Below are 12,532 nucleotides of genomic sequence, written 5' to 3' on the forward strand. Positions count from 1 at the left end.
GTTGGTCGCATATGAATTTTTTATGTAGTTGGGTCGGATTTAAAAATAAAATCGAGTTATTTTGGAGTAGTTAGGAATTTTTGTTAAAATAGGGGTAAATTTGAAAACTTTAATGACAGAAAATATATTTTTAATCCAAATTTGTAACTGAGAATATTGTTAGCTCTTTTCTCAAAGTAAAGGGGCATTTTAGTCATATAAAAATTAAGGACCACAAGTTACGTACAACTAAAATAAGAGTTGAAATTTCCTCAACGTCTCACAAATTGTGGTCTTATAGCCGACATAATTGACTTGGTTGACTTACGTTTGGTATGACGCAGAACATTTTCATTTTGGAAAAATAAGTTAATTTTTTGAGATATTTTCCGTGTTTGGTTAGGGAGTGAAAATTCAAAATAAGAGATTGAGAATAACTTTAGCAGTTTAATAGTGTTTCAATAAGAATTTTGAGTACCCGAGATTTATAGTAATATCAAAGTGTTGATTAGAGTATAGATAAAATTAAAAATTAAGACAGTTATGAAGAGAAATGACTTTGGCTCAAAAGTAAATTAATTTTTTTTTTCCTTTTGATAAAAAGTATTTTAGACTACCAAAATATTAGACAATGAAAAATGACATTAATAAGGCGGCAGATGTGATGGACAATGCAAGTCCGAGAACTAATACGTTTTCCCATTTTACGTGGCATAATTTTCTTTTTAATTTGGGAAAAAAAGAATGTCACATATCTATAATTAGAAATAATTTAACTTTAAAATTTTCTTTTTGCCCTTAGTGAAAATATTTATAGCCACACAAATTTCTAAGATTGTTTTAGACTACAAATTTCAAAAGTCTTTCATTTCTTTGTTAAACTTTGTGCCTAGTCAAGCGGTGCCATATAAATTGGGATACATCATACATGGAGCAATATAACACGCCTCTTTACAATTTAGGATCCGTCAAAAGATGCCAAGGCACAGAAAAGAAAAGAAAAAAGAGAAAGAAATACCGACATTTGTATGCATTATCATGGTACTTCTCAACTTTCTCTTCGAAGAGAAGCCAGTGTAGCATCAAACTTTGGTGGCTTAAAATTCATGAAATTTGTAAAAGTTCTGGACTACCCTATAATTGCAACTGGCTGAACAACCAACTGAGGGGCCAACTGAGACGTATGAGGAGCTGCAACATTCAACTAAACTTGTGTTACATCCCGTATTTTCGTTCTATATATGCACGACAACGTTGAGGTTGACGAATGAACTTAAACGTGAGAAATGAGATATTGGACAAACAAGAATGAGCTGCCTGCTCACCCGACGTGCCTGCATCACCTACTTACTTCCCGTCCTCCTTGCTTGAGCTACTTAACACGTGTCTTGATTATTAAACGAAGACGAGACATGTATTTAAATTAAATAAGGGCAGCATGTGGCACTCTTAATTAAACAAGTAGGTGACAAGTAGGTGTGTCACCTACTTGCTAAAAGGAAAGGACCAAATTAATCCTCCACAAAGGGGGTTTGTTGGGGCGGCCAAGAGGGCTCTTTTAAGGGTTGATTTATCTTCATTAATTCATTCATTTTCAGACCAAGAACATGAGATAAAGCCATTGCACATATTCTCCCTAAAATCCCACACAAACCCGAGGTGATTTCGAGTGATACGAAGTGATTCTAGTGTCGCAAAACCCAAACTGCTTGCTAGTTTCCCTTTCCTTTTCTTGTAGCTGTACTAGGGGCTAATAACAGGTGAAGGAAGCTTAGGTTTTCACTGGTTCTGATCACTCCAAGGTAATTTTATGCTTCTCTTCCCTTATCTAAGCTTCTACGAGTTGTAGCTCGATCGTAAAACCTAGAATTTGCGAGTTCCGAAAGAGTAGCATGTTTGTTGTTGCGCTACTGCTGGCTGGTTGTGAACTTGTTTTTAATTTTAATTCATGGATGGTTTACATGAGCAGAGGCTTAATTATGTATTGTTGGTTGTGTTGCTCGGTGTGAAAGAAAAGACAAGTCGGGAACATGTTTTAGTAATCTGAAAAATGATTAGTTTTAAGTTGCTGTAACTTGTTGGACCGTTATGGGGTTGTTTTAAGGATGTGTTATGGCTGAAATTAGTAGAGATAAATGAATATGTTGTGGTTAATGTTATTAACAAATTCTGGAAGGAAAAGGGGTTTAAAGCTGTAGTTTGTTTAATTGTAAACTGAACTTGTCGCTCGTTGTACTATTGCTTGAGTTGCTGGTTGTTGTTGTTGTTGTTGTTGTTGTTGTTGTTGTTGTTGTTGTTGTTGTTATGGTTTTTGTTGATGGCATTTTGTATTGGGAGGAAGTGGAAGTTATAGGGGAGGTGGTGCCCAATTTTCTGTAGACGAGCTAGTAGCTCGAAAGATATATTCAAATACTCCCGTAGCTTAACCATAGTTCTAATATCTTAATGTAGGTTGAAGTGCTACGGGCAGGATATATTGAGTCGTGGTTAAGTAACAAAGGTATATTAAGGCTAATCCTTCCTTCTTTTAGCATGATCCAAGTAACGAAACGTAAACATAAGGTTATTCCATAAATGGTCTTACTCTTAGTAGTTAAGGATGTCCATGTTATTCATTCATATGAAATGTATTTCAAAGCATGTCAAATTATGTTCCTGAGTCCCTATTGAGGCATATGATAAAGATGTTAATGTTCATAACGTAATCGGAGGGTGAAAGACTATAGATCACTCTAAAAGATGTTCTACTGATCCTAAAAGGCTCTTCATGCATTATATGTATATATGTAAACGAGTAATGGTGTTATATATACATATACAATAACTATAAGCACATGGCTATGGTATTTTTTACTTTACCATCGAGCTACGGCCGGTCGGGCAGTTATGTATTTACCACCGAGCTACGACCGGTCGGGCAGTTATGCATTTACCACCGCCTTATGGGTAGGCCGGGGTCCTGTTCCGACCATATTTGATGTTAGATACTCTTAGAGGCCTTGTAGACACAGGTTCAGTATGTACAGTATGTCAGTGGCCTGGTCGGCCCTCGTTTATGTTTTCTTGTGGGTTGTTCGGTGTTGATACTCATAGTGGCCTCCTCGGCCCGTACATATGGCTATGTTTTGAGTATAACGGCTCGCTAATACGACGTTTTCCCACTTATATATATATATATATATATATATATATATATATATATATATATATATATATATATATATATATATATATATATATATATCACGAGTTGTGGCCATGTTGGCCTATCGTTTACAGAAAGAATGAGTTCGTCCAAGTCGGCCTATGTATGTTATGGTTTACGTACAACTATCATGAGTTACATAGTGGTTCACTCAAATCAGTACGGCACTGGGTGCCAGCCATGCCTCACCTAGGTTGGGGTGTGACAAATTGGTATCAGAGCAGGTCTGTCCTAGGGAGTCTACAAAGTCATGTCTATTAGAATCTTGTTTATGGATGTGTTGTGCCCTACATTTATGAACAAGAAGCTACAGGGCATTTAGGAGTTTGTTACCCTTCCTTCAAATTCAAATCGTACCGTAGAGCTGCGTTATAAGAGTTGAGTCAGGACATACATTTGTTATTCACACAGAAATGATTGCAATGAGAAAGACTACAACTTGCCAGAGGGATAATACAACAACACAAGGCACAAGCCATACTTTATATTTACGGTCTTTATTTTTCATTTTATTTTTTCGCACAGGAACCCATTTGTACCCCACTGACATTAACCTTGAGGTCCTTCGACTATAGTGTTACACCTCGCACTTTCAGAGCATGAGCATGCCACGTACTTCACCGTATTAATGGAATATCGGAGACGTCCCATGAAGTTTTGGAAGGCACCAGCCATAGGAAGTACGTAATAATGAAGTAAAGGATGAATTACGATCTCGTAAGTCGTAACCGGGAAGGGCAACCTTAAAACCAAAGGACATGACCATTGTCATGTATAATAAACGATAAATATCATGTATGGAGAGTTTTGGAAGACTCCGGGATCAAGCAAATCGAAGAAAATAAGTTTGTCAAAAATTTGGAAAAAGAAGTTGGCAGAATTTTGGGTCAACTTTGGAGGGGTCGGTTATATTAGGAGTTTTAAGGTGTTTCAAAATCCTAAAATGAAGTTCGTCGAGTTTAGTTTCCAACGCAACAAACCGTTCGTCAATGCAACATCAGAGCAGGGATTATGGGCATTTTAAAACGGACAGTCAAAGGAACTCGAACCTGGGCGAAAATCCGGAAAATCCACTTAAAAGCCCACTTATGTTTTGACCCAGCCCAATACGAATTTGGCACCTATAAAAGGGCCTTCACACTTCATTTTAGTCATTTTTCTTCAACTCCATTATTTTCTAGAACTCTCCTAACCTCTCTAGAATTTTCCAAACTTTTCTCTCCACTATAAGAATATGCTTGAAGGCTCTCACTATTCCAAAACATTCTATACCATCACAAAAGAGGATTAAACTCGAAAACCCCAAGGTAAATCATGGAGAAGGGTTGTTCTTGTCTCTACTTAATGTTGTGATAAATTTGGTCTTGGAAGAAGTTGAGTGGGGTGAAGTTCTTCTAGTGTAAGGTATGTTTTCCATCCTATTTCTCATGATTAAGTTGATTTGAAGGTTTAGCAAGTCCTATAAAAGAAGATAATCATAGAAGTTGCAAGATATTAAAGTTGCAAGGTATTAAAGTACAGGTGATGACTATAGAATGAATGTGAAAGGAGATTTTGGATTAATTTGAGATTAAATTGAATATAATTCTTTGATTATGGTATTGTGGATATTGTTATGGTTGGTTGAGAAATTGAGAAAAAACATCGTGTGGGATGTTTTATGGAGTATATTGGTGTTGATGATGATGTTGTTGATATTAGTATTGCTATTGTTGTTGGTTTGTTGGTATTGTGATTTCAGGCTAGGGATATAAACAGGGGAGATGCTGCCCGAATTTTGGTAGATTCTAAAAGAGTTTAATTTAAAGACTTAATATAGGCACATAACGATAAGTCTAACAGTAGTATGATTTCTCTTGAATGTGGAATTACGAGCTCAGGAGAATAAGCGTGAAGTAGTAGGGGATCAATCAGGTATGTTATGGCTAGTCCCTTTCTTTCAAAAGGCATGATTCCTATGTTATGATTCCATATATGTTTTCATAACCTTCTTACTTCCAAAAGTTAGAAGTTCATGACTCTTAAAAGCTTTTTATGATACTAAAGATGAGATGTTTTCTACGATGAACATGATGATGATGATTTTAATTCTAGAACCAAAGCTTATGATTTTAATGCTATTATGAGATTATTGAGCTTATTTCATGATTTTCTCGATTTTATTCATTGTTGTTGATCTCACCTTATAATAATTGTTCCTTCAAGGTGAGATATAGCGATAATGATTGCTCCATAATATAAATCGGAGGTTACCGACCCTACGTCACTCCGATAGAGTAGTAACATTTAATTGGGCTCTCGTGCATGTTATATGTATTTATATATCTGTAATTTAGATACTTGCCGAGCCTTAATGGCCGGACAAGATACTATATATATTTCACTGCGCCTTAATGACCGGACAAGATACTATATATATTTCACCGCGTCTGAACGACCGAACAAGATACTATATATATATTACCGCGCCTTAACGGCCGGACAAGATATCCTATATATGTATATATGGAAAAGTCTTTTTTTTTTAAAGAGGCTAAGCATGCACGACATCCGTCTTAAAAAGGCATTCATAGGCACAACCTGATCTCTTTTATATTACGTTATCTTCATACTTTCATTATGTTGTTATTCATGCTTTACATACTCAGTACATCGTTCGTATTGACGTTATTTCTTGTGGACGCTGCGTTCATACCCGCAGGTAGATAGGGAGACGGTCCAGACACCTAAGAGCTTTATCAGCAGATATACAGGAGCACTCCATTACTCCGGAGTTGCAGCTTATTGGTATATTCTTTTGTGTACATAATGGGGCATGGCGGGGTCCTGTCCCGTCTTTATGATTTTCTGCACTCTAGTTAGAGGCTCGTAGTCATATGTGGATAGTAGATGTCTTTTGACCTCTTTAGTGTATGTCTTGTATATCATTTTGTAGCCTCGTGGGCTTATGCATATGTATATATACTATCTTGAGGAGCAATTGAAGCTTGTTCCATAACAAGTTTTGCTTTGAGAATTGTATTTATTCAAGATGAGCTAGATGATAAAAGGAAAGGTGGTGCTCGGTAGGCTAGCTCCGGGTACTCGTCATGACCCTCTAGCTGGGTCGTGACATATAGGTCCAAAATATCACTTTTACAAGTGAAATAAAATATACTTGAATTGCGTATTTTAATTGGCCAATCATTATATCTATCCACATTCTTTGACAGATTTGAATTCAAGATCCTCATCACCATTTATAATGTTAAGCACTATATTATATAAAAAAATACTGGTTCCAATGCGACCTAAGTTATAGAGATCTCTTCATTTTTAGGTGCCTGAACTTATCTCAAGGTTTTGTGTAGTGTTATGTCGTGGTTCTCTTTAAAACACTTGCCTCATTATATGACCATCTGAATCATTTGCTCCTCTCCTTCTTAAAGGAGTTTTACTTTTGGAACCGATTGGTCTATCTCTATAGATTATGCCCTTGAAAGACTTTAATTCTAGCTGGAGTAATTCTAGCCGGAGCATTTGCAGCTGCAATATAATATTCATTTTTGGGCCAGCAAATGCGTCTGGTAGTTAACCTAAATTATGTTTTCAATGAGGATCATACCAATGGCAATTCATTACATATATCTTATTTTTCAGCCGCTTACTGTAGGAAATCTAACATTTACCTCCCAACCTTATGTGGGGATCCATCTTTGTGCGTTGTGATGGAGCAATTGAATCATATACCACACATTTAAATTTTGGATGAAAATTATTTGGTTCCTAACCCTCAACCAATTGTGATACCCTGAACCAACTGTGATAAGGGAACTTATTATAACTTGTTGGTTTGATGCGTACAAGTGCTGCTACATTTAAAATAACACATATCCCATCACAAAGTTCTTTTTGGGAATTTTGTTCTCATAACCAATTGTTTAGCTATAATCTAAATATAATATAAAGCTACGCATAGACAAGATGATGTGACACCTCTCTATGACCATCATTCGTATTTATCTTTTTTCTCCTTTATTAAGATTTTTTTCCTCCATCTCTCTATATAAAATACACAAAATAATCTACTAAAACTAATTAATTTAAACCCACGTTGCTATAGCAATTAAGCCTAGCAATTGTAGTAACAGCTCAGCCCATGTAGCACGGTAGCAGCAAATAAGACTATCTTAAAACTAATCTAACAAATGCATTAAAGGGATATACCGAATGTTTTGATGACTTTTCATTTTATCTAGAACTGTTCATTTTTAAAGAGCTATTATATAGTTTGTTTCCTTGATTTCGTGAACGTGGTGCAATGGAAGTATTGACCCAACTTTGTAACCATGTAAGAGTATGGAAGAGAAGTGGATTGCTACTAACTCATTTTCGAAATTTTTTTCTTTTCTCCTTCTAGGTTCTTATTATGGCAAATTTACAGATATAACTACCTTCTATTGAGGATTTTACCATTAAGTAGCTACTATTTTTCAAATTACAATTCGTAACTTACTTTTAAGCAAAAGCAGTGAACATCGCGTGTATTTAGTATATTCGTGTGTATCTGGGCGAGACTCTCCCTTTGCTCGCCTAGGTTCGAACCCAGCCAACAACATTACTTTTCTTATATATTTTTCCAGCCAACAACATTACTTTTCTTATATATTTTTCCTAACTTCTTCTTGAACTTTATTTGAATGTACGTATGTCATATGTATTTGGCTCATATGTCTTGTATCCCATATGTATTTGAGCTTCTTGTCATCTGAATGTACTTCTAAGATGAGTGTATTTGGCTTGAGTGTCTTGTATCTGAATGTATATGAATACAAAGACATTCAGATACAAGACATCAGGCCAAATACATATGACGAAATACACTCAGGCCAAAAACATATAGATACAAATATAAGTCAAATACATATGGCGAAATACACTCAAATACAAGGAGAAGAAGTTAGGGAAAATATGTAAGAAAATTTTATCTCTTGAAGTGTAGTGTTTATATTTACTGTAACTACTAAATATAAATAAATTAAAAGATAGTTATTATAAAAAATTACCTCTTAGAAGAAGCTAAAACAAGTAAAAATTCCTCTAATTATTCGCTTGTCTCATTATTTGTGAGTTTTCTCATGATATTGGTAAATTTGTTTTCTCCTCTATGATTTGGCTTCGGCTTCTAATAGATATGCAATTATTTTTGATGATCTATCTTCTCCATTTTTTCCCTCCTAACTGTATTACACGTTTCTTAAAAATTCTTTTTTTCGTTATCTAACTTTTCTGAACTTCTCGAATGGGCCGGGGGATATTTCTTACAAGGGCAACAGCCAACGGTGGAGAGTAGAAGAATAAAAGTGTTATTTATAGCCTCTTTCTTGTATTTTGATTATCGTATTAATTTGTGGTTGTCACTATTCTTTCTTTGTGGTTTTTAGTGCTTTATCATGCTTTTTATAGTATTTTGTCATGGTTTATAATTCGTTTCCGTTATTTCTTTTTTCGTACTGTTTTGAATTGTCGGTCCTTATGCCGAGTCTATCGGCAAAAGCCTCTCTACCTCCCAAGGGAGGGGTAAGGTCAGTACACTCTACTCTCAGACTCCACTTTGTGGGATTTTAGTGGGAATATTGTTGGTGTTCTTTCTGAGATAGGACATTCAAAATAGAAGCAATATTAATTGTTGTTATATCAAATTCTATAAATTAATGAATAGTTGGGTCTAAGAGATACTATAACTTCTGCAAAAAAAAAAGAAAAAAAAATTGTGCTGCCATTATGGCAGGAATAGATCGCAAACTTAATCAAGAGGTTCTCTTGATCCTTTTCAACTAATATTGATAAACTCTATTTGCTTTTTTGTACTTATTAGTAAAAGTTTTTTTTTTTTTTTTTTTTTTTTTTTTTTACAGTATTGAAGTGTAGTGTTTATATTTACTAAGTAAAATTTTCTCCCTTTGACATTTTTTTCTGTGAATGCTTATGCATATACTGTACATAATCTAGATCCATCAATTTTGACATAACTAATTACTAAATACAAAGCAATAAAAAGCTTATTGCAGTTAACTAGAGTAAAAGATAGACAAAAGAGGCTAATTATAAGTTAATAACACTACTTGGCGGTCTTATAGATACCTTCTAGATTTATCGATTTTCTTAATCTGCACGACAGTTGAAAGACTAGAAGTTTTAAAGAAAATTTTAATTCTTTCGTTTAATTTGAATTTTATCGGTTATAATTTTTTTTACTTTTTATTTTAACTTCATGTTACTTCAATAGGAGAAATTATAGAGAAATAAAAGTTCTACTAAATTATCTAACAAAATACTTAAACACAAGTAGAGATTTGTAATCTAATTAAATATATACAATTAATAATGTTACCCATATAAGAAAGTTAATCCAGTATCATTCTAATAATTTGCAGCATTATTTATTAGTATAAATTTATTGATGTTGTTTATAACCGCGCGAAGTGCGACTTTCATCACTAGTTAGAGGCATACAATTTCTGCTAAACCAATTTGGATATAAACCAACATTATCAATATAATTTCATAGTTTGAAATCTTGCTCTCAATTTAACAATTTGAGCTAACAACCTTGCAAAAAGCAATTTGTAAGTTGATACCAAATGCAGATGTGACCGTAACAAAAGTGCATCTTTTAAAATCATATAATAATAAATAGGTCCACATGACAGGTGAATATATATACATATACATATATATACATCTATATTACTTTAAGAGCATCAACTCTCTAACTTGAACATTAAATTACATAAATGCCCTTCTAATTAATTACCAATTTTTTTAGTTTAATGACAAAGACCTTACAAAGAGATGCCAGCCCCTCGCATATATCCAAACTTCCTACGACAAGAGTTGCGACTCTTTAGTTTGGTTTTCTTCAAAAACAAATCCTCTGATGGCATCTTTTCTCACTTTTCATTTTTTCTATTTGCTTCATGCTTGGCCTTTTAGTCACCAGACTGTCATTTGAACTATGGACCTCACATTAGAATGCTTGGTTGACGCATGGAATCGACAAAGAATTTTAATTGTCCCTGTAATGTAGACATTGATGATGATGAATTCATATATATAAACTTTAATTTGTTATTGTTTATCATTTTGCCCACTCACTTTATATTTCCTTTTAGTTTGTTACATTATTTATTGTAAATTTTATGCTGGTAGTTTCTTTTTCTTATATGCTTGGTATGAGTTATTTAACAATGACATTTTAAGCATGTGAATTTACTTGTCGTTGTCTTTTTGTTTCTCGCTTGGTTATCGCTACCCGCATTAATAGATCCTGACTAATTCAGATTTACGTTGTGTAAGACTCATCTAAAGGGGAGCACTCTTTAATGGGATTTTTTCTACACCGAAAACTCGAACACGAGATCTTTAATTTCGATTGGTGTCAAAAAAAACATCAAACAATTGATCAATGAGGCAAAGTAGGAAAGTAAATGAAATCAGAAGTGAATGTTGGGTTAAAATCATATAATTAATTAGGATAAAGACATTCTCGTGCAAGTTTTTCATATGTAAATTCATACATTATCTCTATCCTAGAGTACTGAAAGAACAAACCAAGTTATATTAGACAATATATTGTTTCTTAATTAGTGATTTGCTTCCCAAACAAGTTATATTAGACACCTTCTTCTCGAAAGGTAAAATTTGAGTCCATGCATAAGAAAAGGTAGCATAATTTTTTAATCTTTTTCTATTTTGTTAACCTAAAGAGTATTGTATTTTTGCCGCTTGTTTTCTTCTTTTTCTGGGAAGAAATAAAGGAAAGAACGATAGCATACGAGATGATGTTTAATTTGGTTGATCAGAATTGTAAAATGCGTGAATTGTTAGCTTTTTATGAATTTCATTTTTTTTTTTTGGTTGTTTAAATTTGTATAACTACAATATTTTAGGTTTAATAATTAATACATATTTGTTTCTTGTCTAAAGGATGGGATTTACATATTCATTATAATTTATTTTTTCTTTTAAGTTTAATTTAGAATATTTTTTAACCAATTGGAGTCTCTGAAGTGAGTTCGAACCAACTTGAAGAAAAGTACAATAAAATGAGAATTGGTTAAAAATAAGAGTGAATCGAAAATTACAAGTCAAGTGAACTCCGGGAATCATGTTATTTTTGAAAGAAAATGCACTTAACACGCTATTTAAAAATTTAAACTTTTCAAATGATTTTGGAACAACATAATTTGACAACAATATTATACATGCAGAAATTATAACGAGTCAATCTGCTAAAAAGTTAATCACAAGAATTGACTTTCTCCCCCTTAAAATGAAGGATATCCTTTCAAATTCTTCCGTTTTTTTTTTATTTTTATATTTTTGTTTTGGGATGAGTCGATGACGATAAATGAAGCACATGAATATTAATCACAATGTTGGGTTATACTACCACAACATGTTTTTTCATATTGCTTATTTTATTTTACACTTTTAATAGGGATATCAATGTTGACAACAAGAGTCTTAGTCATGATGGATCAATCGAAGCAAATGAAAGAAACATACACTAGCTGAAATATTGTCTATACAGAGCATTAGTGGATATATTCACTACATGTTTGTACCTCATAAAGTAAATGTAAGTAAAAACCACACAACTGTAATTGTTCATCTTCGTAGGTTCAGACCCGATCATCTTGACTTGAGCAAACAACACATTATACGACGATCCACATCGATCATTCATACAAACTTGTACTTTAATTTTTCATGCATAAGTTGTTTAAACAAATGTTGTTTTAATAAATTATTAATATTATTTTATAAATTGGGTATTGTATAATTCAGTATACACGTGTGTTCACGTGTCGAGATATATATATATATATATATAATGTGCCATGAAATTATGGCACATTCGATGCTCTTTGGCTATAAGTTTTGCTTGTTTTTTAGCAAGTCTTGGTCTTTTTGATGTGTTTGTGATATGTTGCAGGTATTTAACGTATTTTGGAGCAAGTCATGGGAAATGGTTCAAAAAGATGTTCAAAGAAAGAAAAACAACTGAAGCCTGACTTGTACGGAGCAACATACGGACTGTATATTATTTACGATCCATCAAGAATACCGTAGATGCATGACAGAAAGGCCTCAGACCTGAAGGAGGAAGGCAAGGCAGAAGTACGGACCGTACATTATCTACAGCTCGTAGATCCCAATGTACATTTGTTCCAGCAAAGTCTCTAAGGGAAGAAGATTTTACGGACCAATTGCACGGATTGTATAATATCTACGGTCTGTAAAGTTGGAAAGTATATCTGGAGACTGAAGAGGATTATGCGGAGGCCATTAACCCATTCTACG

The 12,532-nt window shown here is 33.8% G+C and overlaps 1 long non-coding RNA gene across 1 annotated transcript; it reads left to right on the top strand.

Moving 5' to 3' along the window:
• Positions 1-1,522: 1,522 nt before the first annotated feature.
• LOC132629398 (uncharacterized) lies at positions 1,523-6,301 on the top strand. The gene is made up of 3 exons (XR_009578213.1): positions 1,523-1,781; positions 2,431-2,479; positions 5,886-6,301. It is a non-coding gene; the product is annotated as an uncharacterized LOC132629398 (long non-coding RNA).
• The last annotated feature ends 6,231 nt before the right edge of the window (positions 6,302-12,532 follow it).

Source organism: Lycium barbarum, chromosome 2, assembly GCF_019175385.1.
Source record: "Lycium barbarum isolate Lr01 chromosome 2, ASM1917538v2, whole genome shotgun sequence".
NCBI classification, from domain to species: Eukaryota; Viridiplantae; Streptophyta; class Magnoliopsida; order Solanales; family Solanaceae; genus Lycium; species Lycium barbarum.